We start from the raw sequence: 12,199 nt of genomic DNA on the forward strand, positions 1-12,199 counted from the left end.
GGCGATAAATAGCGCAACAGGCGATAAATAGCGCAACAGGCGATAAATAGCGCAAATCTATTTTAATATCCGAAATTTAAATTAACAGATCCTTCTCCAAATTTACAACACATCTGGTCTAAAGAAAAATTTCTGCGCAGAAATAGAAATAGAAACAAAAGTGTACATGTGATGAGTGAGTGTTTTGTATATATAAGTTTTTACAATTTTGGGGATTGAACCACAGAAATCATCGAGTTCTCGTGAAGTACATACGTGTAAGTGACATACATGGTGGCTAGGGAGGCATCCCTGGTTAAACATAAAATTTGAGCATTAGAGTGTAGCAGACCAGGAGGTCATACTGTAACAGACCAGGAGGTCGCATAACAGACCAGGAGGTCCAAGTACAGCAGACAAGGAAGTCCGCTATAGAGTCAAGTAGCCCAACACCAAGAAGGGTTGGAGCGGAACCCATATAGGCCATAAAGCTCAGGCTGAAGGAATTCGCAGCTGCTGAATGTCGATTCCACTGGTCGCTCCGTACATAAGATTAGTTGCTTATGTACTGAACGATTGTACCGCACGTAATTGTGTGCATTAGTTAGTCTGACCAGTACCATTTGTGTACGAACCCGGTCATAAACACTATTTGTACATTCTGACGTGATTTGTGTAATTTTTTATTTTCAAAAGGGAAGTTCGCTGGTCACTCAGGAATTATCCAACAACCCCACAGTTACTGGAAAGGGTTAATGCTCTGCGGATCACACCCACATGTTCCAGTAAACAAAGGTTCATAGGGGCCCTGGGTCGAGTACGCCAGCACTATATCAGTGTGTGGGCGTATTGGTCGGCGTGGGCGAGTAAGTGGGGTACTCGGTAAACCACCACCGTCAGCCTATCGTGAACATTTTGGTTTTTTGTAAGGGTTCGCTGAAGACCCTGATATAAAGGTCAGAGGTAGAGCAAGCAACACCTGCAAATTATGGGGGCCAGTTGTTCAGGAAGGGGGCGATCAACCTCGGTTCGGGTTGATTTAGTGAACCGACCAATCGGGTCGGCAAGGTACGTAATGTGTGAAAAATACGGCACACACACAGAAGTTTTATGTGATGAATGGGAAAGAATGACAATGCATGACGGGGAGAAATTCCCAAGAGTAGGTAGCTTCAGCCCAGAAGTGTTAATGAATTTAAGGAGGAGGATATGTCTCATTAAATCAACAAAGAGACGAATCCAACATTATGATTATTTGCAGCTATGGCAACAGGAGGGTGAAATACAGAGAGGATTGGCTCTGGCGGCGGGATCTAATCCTATCAGGAAACTGGTAGCCACGGCCCCGCCGCCACCATACATATCAGGAGAGAAATTGGTTGCGGAGAATGACGCATCAGGGGGTAACAAACAGGCACTTAGCAACTGTATAAATGTTAAGGATAATGTTAATAAGTTAACCAATGCAAGTATTAACCCGTGCAAGTTGTACCCTGTTTTGAACTTTCCCCAGGAGTGTGATCAAGAGGACGAATCGGCAACAATATCGGCGCTCTCTCTAGCAGCCACCATATCAGAAACAACAGTAGGCACGGCCCAACCCATAAGATTAGTAACAAAGCCCCCTAGCGGAGGGACAGGTGAGGTCGTATCAACGGGTAAGTACGGCACCATACAATATGCTGAAACCATTTCACCACAGACTGTAGAATCTACACAGAATGATGTTGTTAAACTTGCTCCCGTGAGGGTAATAGCAGTTCCAAATGGGAAAACGGACACTACAGGAGTCACTCCTATCAGGAACATTGCCATGTACAGCCCGTTTTCCGAATGGAATTAAGAACCATAGTGTCTGAATTCCCTGATCCTAGAAAAGACTTAGTTGCTAGCCAGAAATACATCAGAGACCTAAGGAACACTTTAGAGCCCAATAACAAAGACTGGCAGGTATTGCTGAGGGCTTGTTTACCCTCCAATGTCGACGCAGCTCAATTTTTAGCTGACTGTGGACTGGATCAGGATGTACCTCTTACAGATGTGTACAACAAAGACAATGTAAAAAGAATAAATTTACAGTTAAAGGAGTATTTCCCAGCTGTAGCCAAATGGAATAGAATTTTTTCCATTAAACAAAAAGAGTCAGAGACAGCTGCTGATTATTTTCACCGGGCATTATTAGAAATGGCAAAATACACTGGCATAGAGGACATTAGGACCAATGCAAATAATCAAGAAGTAGCAGTATCTGTGCTAATGGATGGTTTAAAAGAAGCATTAAAGACAAGGGTACAGACCACGCAACCATGTTGGCGAGGTCTGTCAGTGGCTACTTTGAGAGAGGCTGCTATTGATCACGACCGGAATATCACCAGACACAGGGAGTCACAAGGTGATAAGTTAATGGCCGTAAGTATACAGGCCCTGACCACAAAGCAGCCTTTGTATAGATCACCAAACCCTGTGGGTAAGTCGAATGTGGTAACATGTTATTTTTGTCATAAACAGGGACACATAGCACGAGACTGTAGAGCGAAAAATTCACAAAGATCATACCAACCCCCTAGACAACGACATGACACACGAGATTGGGATCAGGGTCGACGGAGTTATGAGCCACATACAGGGGAAACAAAAAGATATCCCCCAAAAGGAGACTGGCAAACTCCTGGTAGTTCCCATTTAACCCCTTCACAAGTAGTTGCTGCCAGCGGGATTCAGGGAGGTCACCATACCCAATAGGGGTGTGGCCATACCTGTAATCTGCAGCCAGTAAAATTGATTGCAAATCTTGGAAGTGAACCCGAAATTGCAATCAATGTAGCTGGTAAATCATTAAACTTTCTTGTAGATACGGGGGCGGCCAAATCAGTGATAAATTCGACAGTGGGCATGAGAACCACTGGTAAGACAATTCCAGCCATGGGAGTAACAGGAGTAGTCCAGCACTACCCTGTTAGCAAACCAGCCGAGATTACAGTAGGGCCGTTACATACCAAGCATTCCTTTTTGCTGGCTGCATCGGCACCGACTAATCTCCTGGGAAGAGACTTATTGTGCAAAATGGGGTGCGTCATTTATTGTACTCCTGAAGGTGTATTCTTGGACATACCTGAGAATCACGCTCAGGAAGTGCGAGACATGTTAGACTCCCCATCAAAATTAATGTCACATACCATTATGACAAATAGGACTCCATCCCAAGTAGAAGAAATGACATCCCAGATACCAGAGTCACTTTGGACTAAAGACGGACAAGACACTGGATTGATGGCAAACGTAGCTCCGGTAGTTGTACAAGTAAAAGATGGTAGGATAGCTCCAAAAATCCCACAATACCCTCTGAAGCCAGAGGTGGAGTTAGGAGTGTATCCCGTAATAGAGCGCTTGCTACAACAGGGCATTCTGGTAAGAACGTCCAGCACTGCCAATAGTCCCATCTTCCCTGTGAAAAAGAGTGGGGGGAGGGGTTACCGGCTAGTGCAGGATCTAAGGGGGATTAACAAAATAGTTGAGAGTCAGGTCCCCGTAGTGCCAAATCCAGCTGTCATCCTTATGCAAATCCCCCCCACTGCGAAATTTTTCACTGTTATTGACCTCTGCTCCGCTTTCTTTTCGGTACCTCTGCACCCTGACAGCCAATATTTGTTTGCATTTACATACATAGGAGTCCAATACACATGGACTCGATTACCACAAGGTTTCATAGACAGTCCAAGTATATTTTCCCAGGCTTTGCATGATTGTTTACAGTCTTTCCAACCAGAGAGTGGATCAGTATTAATACAGTACGTGGATGATCTACTACTGTGTTCTGATTCAGTGGAAGCATCCCTGAAGGATACGAAACAGCTCCTGTTTCATCTTTCAGACACAGGACACAAGGTTTCCAAAGACAAGTTACAATTATGCCAAACTAAGGTAAAATATTTGGGACACTGTCTAACACAAGGACTGAGACACCTGACCGCTGATAGAATTCAAGCAATTAGAGACATGACTCTGCCACAAACCCAGCAACAGATCAGAACATTTTTAGGAATGTGTGGGTATTGCCGTAACTGGATCCCAGGGTTTTCCAGTCTAGCGTTACCTTTGCAGGAGATGGTCTCCTCAAACAAACCTGATCGGATTTCGCATACAGACGAGTCCGAGATGGCATTTGAGAGACTTAAACAGTGCCTAACGCAGGCACCAGCATTAGGTATGCCAGACTATGGGAAACCCTTTGAGCTGTATGGAACAGAAAGTGCTGGTTGCGCGGCAGGCGTCTTAACCCAAAAGCACGGTGATGCCAGCAGGCCAGTAGCATACTACAGCGCTCAGCTAGATACGGTAGCGCAATCCCTCCCCACATGCTTGCGAAGCGTTGCTGCGATAGCATTGCTAGTAACGAAAAGCGAAGATGTAGTGTTAGGTCACAACCTCACAATTCATACACCACATGCAGTGTCAGCCTTGCTAAATTCTGCCCAAACCAGGCACGTCTCATCAGCGCGGTTTACAAGATGGGAATTGGCACTAATGGCCCCCGTAAACATCACCATAAGGAGATGCAGTGCATTAAATCCTGCAACATATCTCCCAGGTGTGCCTGGACAGGCACAAAGGGTGGAGGATGAGAGTGGTGGGGAAGGAGAATTTAATACAAAGGAGGACACACATGATTGTATGGAATATTTGACCCAAAATTTTACCGCAAGGCCTGACATCAGTGACAACCCACTGGAAGATGTAGATCTAACTTTCTACACGGACGGTAGTTGTCACAGACAGTCAGACTCGGGAGACTTGTGTACTGGATACGCAGTCGTAGATGACCAAGGCACCATAGAAGCGGAACCGCTAGGCCCACCTCACTCAGCCCAGGTTGCTGAACTGGTCGCCCTAACCAGAGCATGTGAATTGTCTAAGGGCAAATCAGCCAATATCTACACCGACTCTAGATACGCATTCGGGGTAGTCCATGATTTCGGAGCCCTATGGCGCCTCAGAAATTTCATGACGGCAGCTGGTACACCGGTAGCGCATGCAGCTCACATAAAAAGGCTTCTAACAGCGATACAGGAACCCGACAGAGTGGCTGTTATCAAGTGTAAAGCACACACATATAGCCAAGACCCAGTATCACTTGGTAACAGCCGAGCAGACGAAGCTGCTAAGTTAGCAGCTGGTACCCCCAGACAGACAGACACCACACAACTGATGGTATTTAATACCATCAACACACAGAAGCTGTGTGAGATGCAAAATTTGTATTCCACACAGGAAAAGGCAGTCTGGAAGGCAAAGGGATATGGCCAGGAGTCCTCAGGACTCTGGACGGATGGACAAGGTAAACCAGTGGCCCCCAGAGCATATCTTCCATGTTTAGCTGAGGCAGCTCACGGGCTGACTCATCTGGGCAAGGAAGGAATGTGCAAGTTGGTAAGAGCATATTGGTGCGCCCCAGGATTTTCATCTCATGCAAGTAAGAGAGCAATGTCATGCCTTACATGCTTGAGAAAGAATATCGGAAAGGCAATACCAACAGAACCATCTCATATCCCACCTACAGGCGGTCCTTTTCAGGTAATACAGATTGACTTTATCCAATTACCCCCTTGTCGAAATTTGAAATGTGTACTTGTTTGTATAGATGTGTTCTCAAATTGGGTCGAAGCATTTCCTGCGGCCACAAATACCGCTATGTTTACTGCTAAGAAAATTGTGCAGGAATTTGTATGTAGATATGGTATCCCTAGAATAATTGAAAGTGATAGGGGTACCCATTTTACAGGTGATGTCTTCCAAGGAATGTGTAAGTTGATGGGAATTGATAGCAAGCTGCACACTCCATACCGTCCACAGGCGAGTGCGAAGGTGGAAAGAGTGAACAGCACTATTAAAAATAAACTGAGCAAAGTTATGGCAGAGACAGGATTGACATGGCCAGAAGCTTTACCCATTGTACTGTACAGCATCAGAACCACTCCCAGGTCCCCTCTTAATCTGTCTCCCTTTGAAATCTTGTTTGGTCGACAACCGCATGTTATGATTAACCCTCAGGATGATTTGAAGTGTAACAATGAAGTGACTGTAAAATACTTGATTAACATGAGTAAACAGTTAAGGAATCAAAATGATAATTTGAAGTTGGTGATTCCTGATTTACCAGATAGTAATTGTCATGACATTGAACCTGGGGATTATGTAATGATACGGAATTTTCTACGCTCAGGTTGCCTTATTGACAGATGGGAAGGACCATACCAAGTCTTATTGACTAGCACTACAGCTTTGAAGGTTGCCGAGAGAGAGACTTGGGTTCATTCGTCCCACTGTAAGAAGGTTGCTGATCCAGAGAGGTCCCGTGATAAGGAACAGACGGTAGAGGAAGTTGTATCACTGGAGTGTCTGTTCCAGGAGGACTGAGGCGGCACCTGAGCATTGAGAATCACAAGATCAAAAGCAGTTGTCGATTCCCTGTTCCCTTTTATTGTTTTTCTCCACTTCCCATCCCCTCTCCCTCAAATTATTTTTTCCCCTTCTCATTCTTCTTCATTTCCTCCTATAAGATGGACTTGCCCCAAGAGACTGTGATCCGGATTTTCCTGTTGACCATGATGTTGACCAGAGCAGTCTGTTCAGGCGAGAGTACCATGGAGGTCGAGAGAGGTTCTGGAATGGGTTCTGATGACAGAGATGGAGGCGTAGTTTCCCAAGAACAACATAATCAACAAGCAAAGGCGAGTATCAGAAAACGGTCCGATAACATAGACCATAGAAGGAATTGTGAAGGATTGTTAGCTGAAGAAAACTGTATCTGTAGGCTCTGTGACAATGTGGTTGAGGATGGGTGCATCAAGAAATGCCAATCCAGTTTTAATATCCACATGGATCGGCATCCATTGAGTGACTACCACTCCTTAGTGGGTAGTGTGTTAAATCAAACAGATTGTTGGGTATGCTCTCAAGTACATCAAGGCCATAGTAAATCAGGCTTAGTACCATTTCCTTTAACGATAGGGGAGGTACTTGAGCTAAGTGGTGGGAGGCCGGTGGACAGGAGGTTTAATATCTCCAGTCCTCCTAGTTTGAAGCTCCACCAATATCATGTGGATAGATCCCTAATATGTTTTAACATTTCCAATCCCCGAAAGCCGGGAAATTGGGAAGTGTCATGGAGCAACCAAACCATGACCTTTTCATATAGAGTAGATAGAATGCCTACAGATACAGAGCTTATACGCCACATAGCCAGTAGAGGAAAGTCTTTCCGATATAGGTATACCCTAGGAAGTAGGATTACGAGAGTTGGAGAGGTATCACCAGGATACTGTGCACATATCGTACAAGCTGATACGTGTACTAGACAGATGGGAGAATTAGGGTTAGGAGATTTCACATGGAAGATGTGTAATATGGTTATGTCCTACTCCGTCCCATATGTTCTCCCCGATGATGCATATTTCATATGCGGGAGGAAGGCGTATAAGTGGCTTGCCCCAAACTCCGAAGGATTGTGTTATATTGGAAAAGTACTGCCTGAAGTAATGACTGTATCACATGCCAAAATGAAAGATATACACCGTGTTGCCCAAGCTCCTTATACTCATACTCATTACGAGCACGTAGTTAAACGGCACCTGATAGAAAGAACAGAGCATCCGGCCTCTGACATGATCCATGAATCCACCGGGATTCAGTTTCTAATCGCGTTAGACATCACTCGCACCGCCAGAGGAGTGTTGAATTATAAATACATATCTGCGCTCGCAAATTTGTTAGACAATATCACAGAAATGTATGATGACACGTTTAGGTATACTGGAAGAGAACTTCAAGCTTATAAAACAGAACTGGTTCAGCATAGAATGGTTCTCAATTATCTCACGGCAGTGACAGGTGGATATTGTGTCACACTGGCAACGCAGTACGGCGTGAAATGCTGCACATATATAACGAATAGTACCGAGGACCCGGTCGAGGTCATAGACCAAAAGATGGACGATATTCTCCAATTGAAGTGGGAATTTCGCAGGAGACACAATCTCACCCTTGCTGCTGTGAGTAATGAGCTGACTGGTTGGGTGTCATGGTTGAACCCGCGAAATTGGTTCTCTGGTTTAGGAGAATGGGCTCAAGGAGTCATAATGGATGTAGGGAAGTTTCTCCTATGTATCTTAGGTGTTATCATAACGATTGGCTTGATATTTAGATGCGGTCAGGCTTTAACGAAGTGTAAACAAAGTACCAGGGTGATGAGTTTAAGGAGTGAGGAAATTGTAATTCCAATGGATTTGATTTATGACCCAACTGTAGAAACAATGATGTGATGAAAATGCGATTTCTACGGTCCGTTTCTTTCACCTGTTTTTCCGGTTTTTCCAAGGTAAAAAGACCCACTTTTGACGAGGAATTTGATGATCCTGTATACAGACAACGGATGGATTAAAGAAGAAGTTTTGACAACCTTATACACAGAGATTTGATGAACTATGCCATAGACCCCCAGTTTCCCTAGAAATTTAAAAATTACGCTAGCCCAACACTTTTGTAAGTCTATGGACATTGACAAAGCTTTTTGCCCACACGTCTTTTGGCAAAAGCACAAAGAAGACTGCATTCAACAGACACCGAACAAGACTTCAACCGACAGATGTTCATTAACCTGACATAGAATACCACTGCATTTACCGTAATTATGTCTTTTCTTCATCTCTACAACCTTCAGGTAATTACACACATAGTCGATAGAGAATACAGGCACAGATATCAGCAATCACATATATTCCCCCATTCATGTATCATCAACTAAAATGTGCTCCCCATTTTGTTGCAACCAAAATCCGAAAAGAGCTCGGTAAAGTTTGACAGCCCATCCACAGACCCGTACCACGGGATAAGAAGGAATTCAAATGTATACTTCGCAATACCTCGAAGCTTGATTTAAAACACGTACGGCACGATGATACATGACCCCCAAACACGGATTCATACACACATGCTTCTGCTATCTCACTAGGTCATACCCTTTTCCTACCTTCTCCTCTCCTCCCCTACCCAACCATGGAAATGTATTTACACTTGACATATATTTTTTCTCTTTTTGAAATGTTTTAGGAAGTGGCAGTTATGGTTGACTGCCAAAGGGTGGACTGTCAAAGTCAGAAAAATATCACGATGCACACTGCCATATTTGCACCTCATATGTGTCCCTGCTGCGCATGCGTGCGCTCTCCCGTGCGTGCGCATACTCGCTGTTGCGGGCACCCGCAGGCGCACGGTATGCGCATTTACGGTAGAGATTGTATGCGTCAAGCGGGCGACTCGTTCGTTACATATTTTCACCATATAATGTATTTTGTAGATTATGGTCCCTTTGATAGAATCTGAAAGTTTGGTTAATGTAGAATGTTCATGGACAGAGAAATCCCTCTTTGTTTGATACGAAGGGTCAGACAGGAGTAATACAGTGGTGTTTAGTATCCATCGGAAGAGTATTTAATTAGCAATATTCCGGTGTTGGTTTGAAGCGGATTAATCGCTCGTGCGAATAGTTATTGACATAAGAAGTTTATGTCCATTTACTATTATTTGCACTTACTTATCCATGCGGCGGGAAACCTAGTTTCCCACCCACCTGAGCAGTTGGAAATTGTCACAGCCCACCTGTATGAATCAACCTATGACCTTTTGTTATAATGCGAGGAGGAATTCCTGTGTCCAATGAACAATGAGATTGTAGGGACCATTGAATTGTATTGTGTGTGGGGCACAAGCCAATCACATCCAGCTCTCACTCTTCAACGGTTCTCATTGCTGATAATCGGGAGCTGGATGTCCAGAGGCGCATGCGATCGTTCCCCTTTGTGCGTAAGTTTTCTCCGCAATCATATTGTCTTTCTTGTTGTTCTGAGCCATATCTCTCTCTCTCTCTCTTCTCCTCTTTCTCTCGTATTCTCTTAAACGTAATAGTATTGTATTGTATTTCCTGTGTAGTTACCTGGTTAGTTAGTCTATGTTATATTGTAGTGTATGACTTGTATTGTATTATTCTTTTTGCAAGTATAACATTCATATAAGGCGTTAGACCCTAAGCCCGGTAGTTGTGTATTTCTTATAGTGTTAAGTATTCTCAGAGCGTCGGTGACGCTCGAACAGCTTTTAAGTTAATAAGGTTACACTGTGTTGCATCTACACCCTATCTCTACACTAAGGTTTTACTGCATATTACATTGTTTATGGTTTAGATATAAAGGTTTAACATTGTGAGCGTCTGCGCCGCTGGTGATCTCCTCGTGGTCCCGAGCGTCCGCTACGCTATAGCGAACCATTACGTTAGTCAGCAGCCAGTAGCGTGCCTGCCTGTGATCTCTTGGCCGTGAGCGAACGTGACGCTTGAGCGTCTCGACCACGGCTAAGCGATTGTTACGCAACGTGCGTACCCTTACGGTACTCCATACGTCAATAGCGTACAGTGTTCTTAGGCCTCTTAAAGGGTTTTAAATAAGATAAATATTTAGCTTTATCAATATATATATATATATATATATATATATATATATATATAAAAACAATCAAAAGGCCCAAAAAAGATATACCACTGGAGGGCAGGACACAGGTCTTGTCAGTGAGACATGGATGGCACAGTCAACCCCGTATGGAACCTCGTGGCACAGGTCAGGGAGTGACCACGTTCCCTGAGGTTAGTAGTTAATCACACCACAGTGGCTAGGACTACACGCTTCATTTGTGCGTCCAGGTAGTCAGGATCAGCCGGGGTGTGTGTGCCGCCGGAGCTGGGGAAACAGGAAAGGCAGCGTAACCACCGGGCGGGAACAGGAGGGCTTCCCAGCGGGACCGCTGATGCTATGAAGTGCAGTCCAGGGCACCACCTACTTCAGCTAAGCTGCGGGAAGTGGCAGCAGATGCCAACAGGAGCTGCAGTGGGCAAGCACATAATACAATGGTGTGGGAACAAGGCAGCACTTTCTCACCTTATCCCACAGTCAGCAAACCTGGCTGGGCTCCCAAACCAGTGTTCAGCAGCGTGTGCAGCGTTCAGCAGTGTATGCCCACAACCAAGATGGCTGCTGCCATCAAGGAAAGGTGCTCAGCTGCTGCAGTCTGCCTTTGGAGCTGGCGCCCAGGAGCAGCAAGGGGGAGAGGCCACCCCACTTCACATAGCATGCAGCGGCGGTGATCCGGAGTGATCCCGACGCCGCACGCCACTCCGCCCACCCGCGACTGCAGTCATGGAGCTCCGCTGTCCACCGCTTCCTGGAAGAAGATAAGCCAGGTACCGGATGTCACAGCCACCCGCACCAAGTAGGCCGCAACCCGCAGGGACAGAGCTCTCTGTCTCCCGGCTCCGTGACCACGGCCAGGACAGGCAGCAAGGATCCCCACAGGGAGTCAGGGCACAGTGTGGCTGCTGGGACCTGGATGATGGGGCAAAACCCGGGTTGAGAGGTCGGGGAAACAGGAGCTCTCACAATGTGCATCCTCTCGACTTCCTATGCAGGCCACGCCCCGACAGCTGGCATTTTATTTGCAACCCGGATAGCTGTAACAGGGTCGCAGTATGCCCTGTGCTGGCCAGTGATGTGCGGTCAGAGCCTTTCCTGTCATACTAATGTATACACCAGAGTTTTGACTATATAAAATACATGAAAAATACAAAGAATATATTATATTCAAAACTCTAAAGTGAAAAGCCTATGGCAGGGAAGCAGTGATCGCGCTGAGCCAAAAAAAGAGTGGGTCCTAAGGACCCTGTCAGGAATCGACTTACCACAGCTGCATCTGTCTGTCGGTGCGGACTCCGTCCGGGGTCCCTACGTCTCGCTGTCGCTGGTCTCCCTGTCGCCGGATGCCATCCTGGGCCTAGGAACGCTCCTGTTGTCAGCGGGCGTGCATGCACGCCGCGTTCCCGCCGGGCCGCGGCACGGGCGCCGCCATGACAGCTTTCCTCAGACTGCCGCATCAGCCAATCCGGAGCTTGGCCGCACCTCCTCGTTTCCCTTCCAGCCAATGCCTGCAGACCGGGGGGGTATATCAGGAGCAGCAGGGTGAGTCAGTCCTTGTCCTGGACTTCGTGTCACTCCTATGACCTGTGTGTCCGGCTCCGTTCTCCAGTTCCCCTGTGTTCCTGTTTTGCCTTCCAGTTTGAACCTGATTCACCGTGGAACCACAAGCACCAGCAACCCTGGAATCTCTGGTCAGGCTTCACACC

Source organism: Pseudophryne corroboree, chromosome 12, assembly GCF_028390025.1.
Source record: "Pseudophryne corroboree isolate aPseCor3 chromosome 12, aPseCor3.hap2, whole genome shotgun sequence".
Classification (NCBI taxonomy): Eukaryota; Metazoa; Chordata; class Amphibia; order Anura; family Myobatrachidae; genus Pseudophryne; species Pseudophryne corroboree.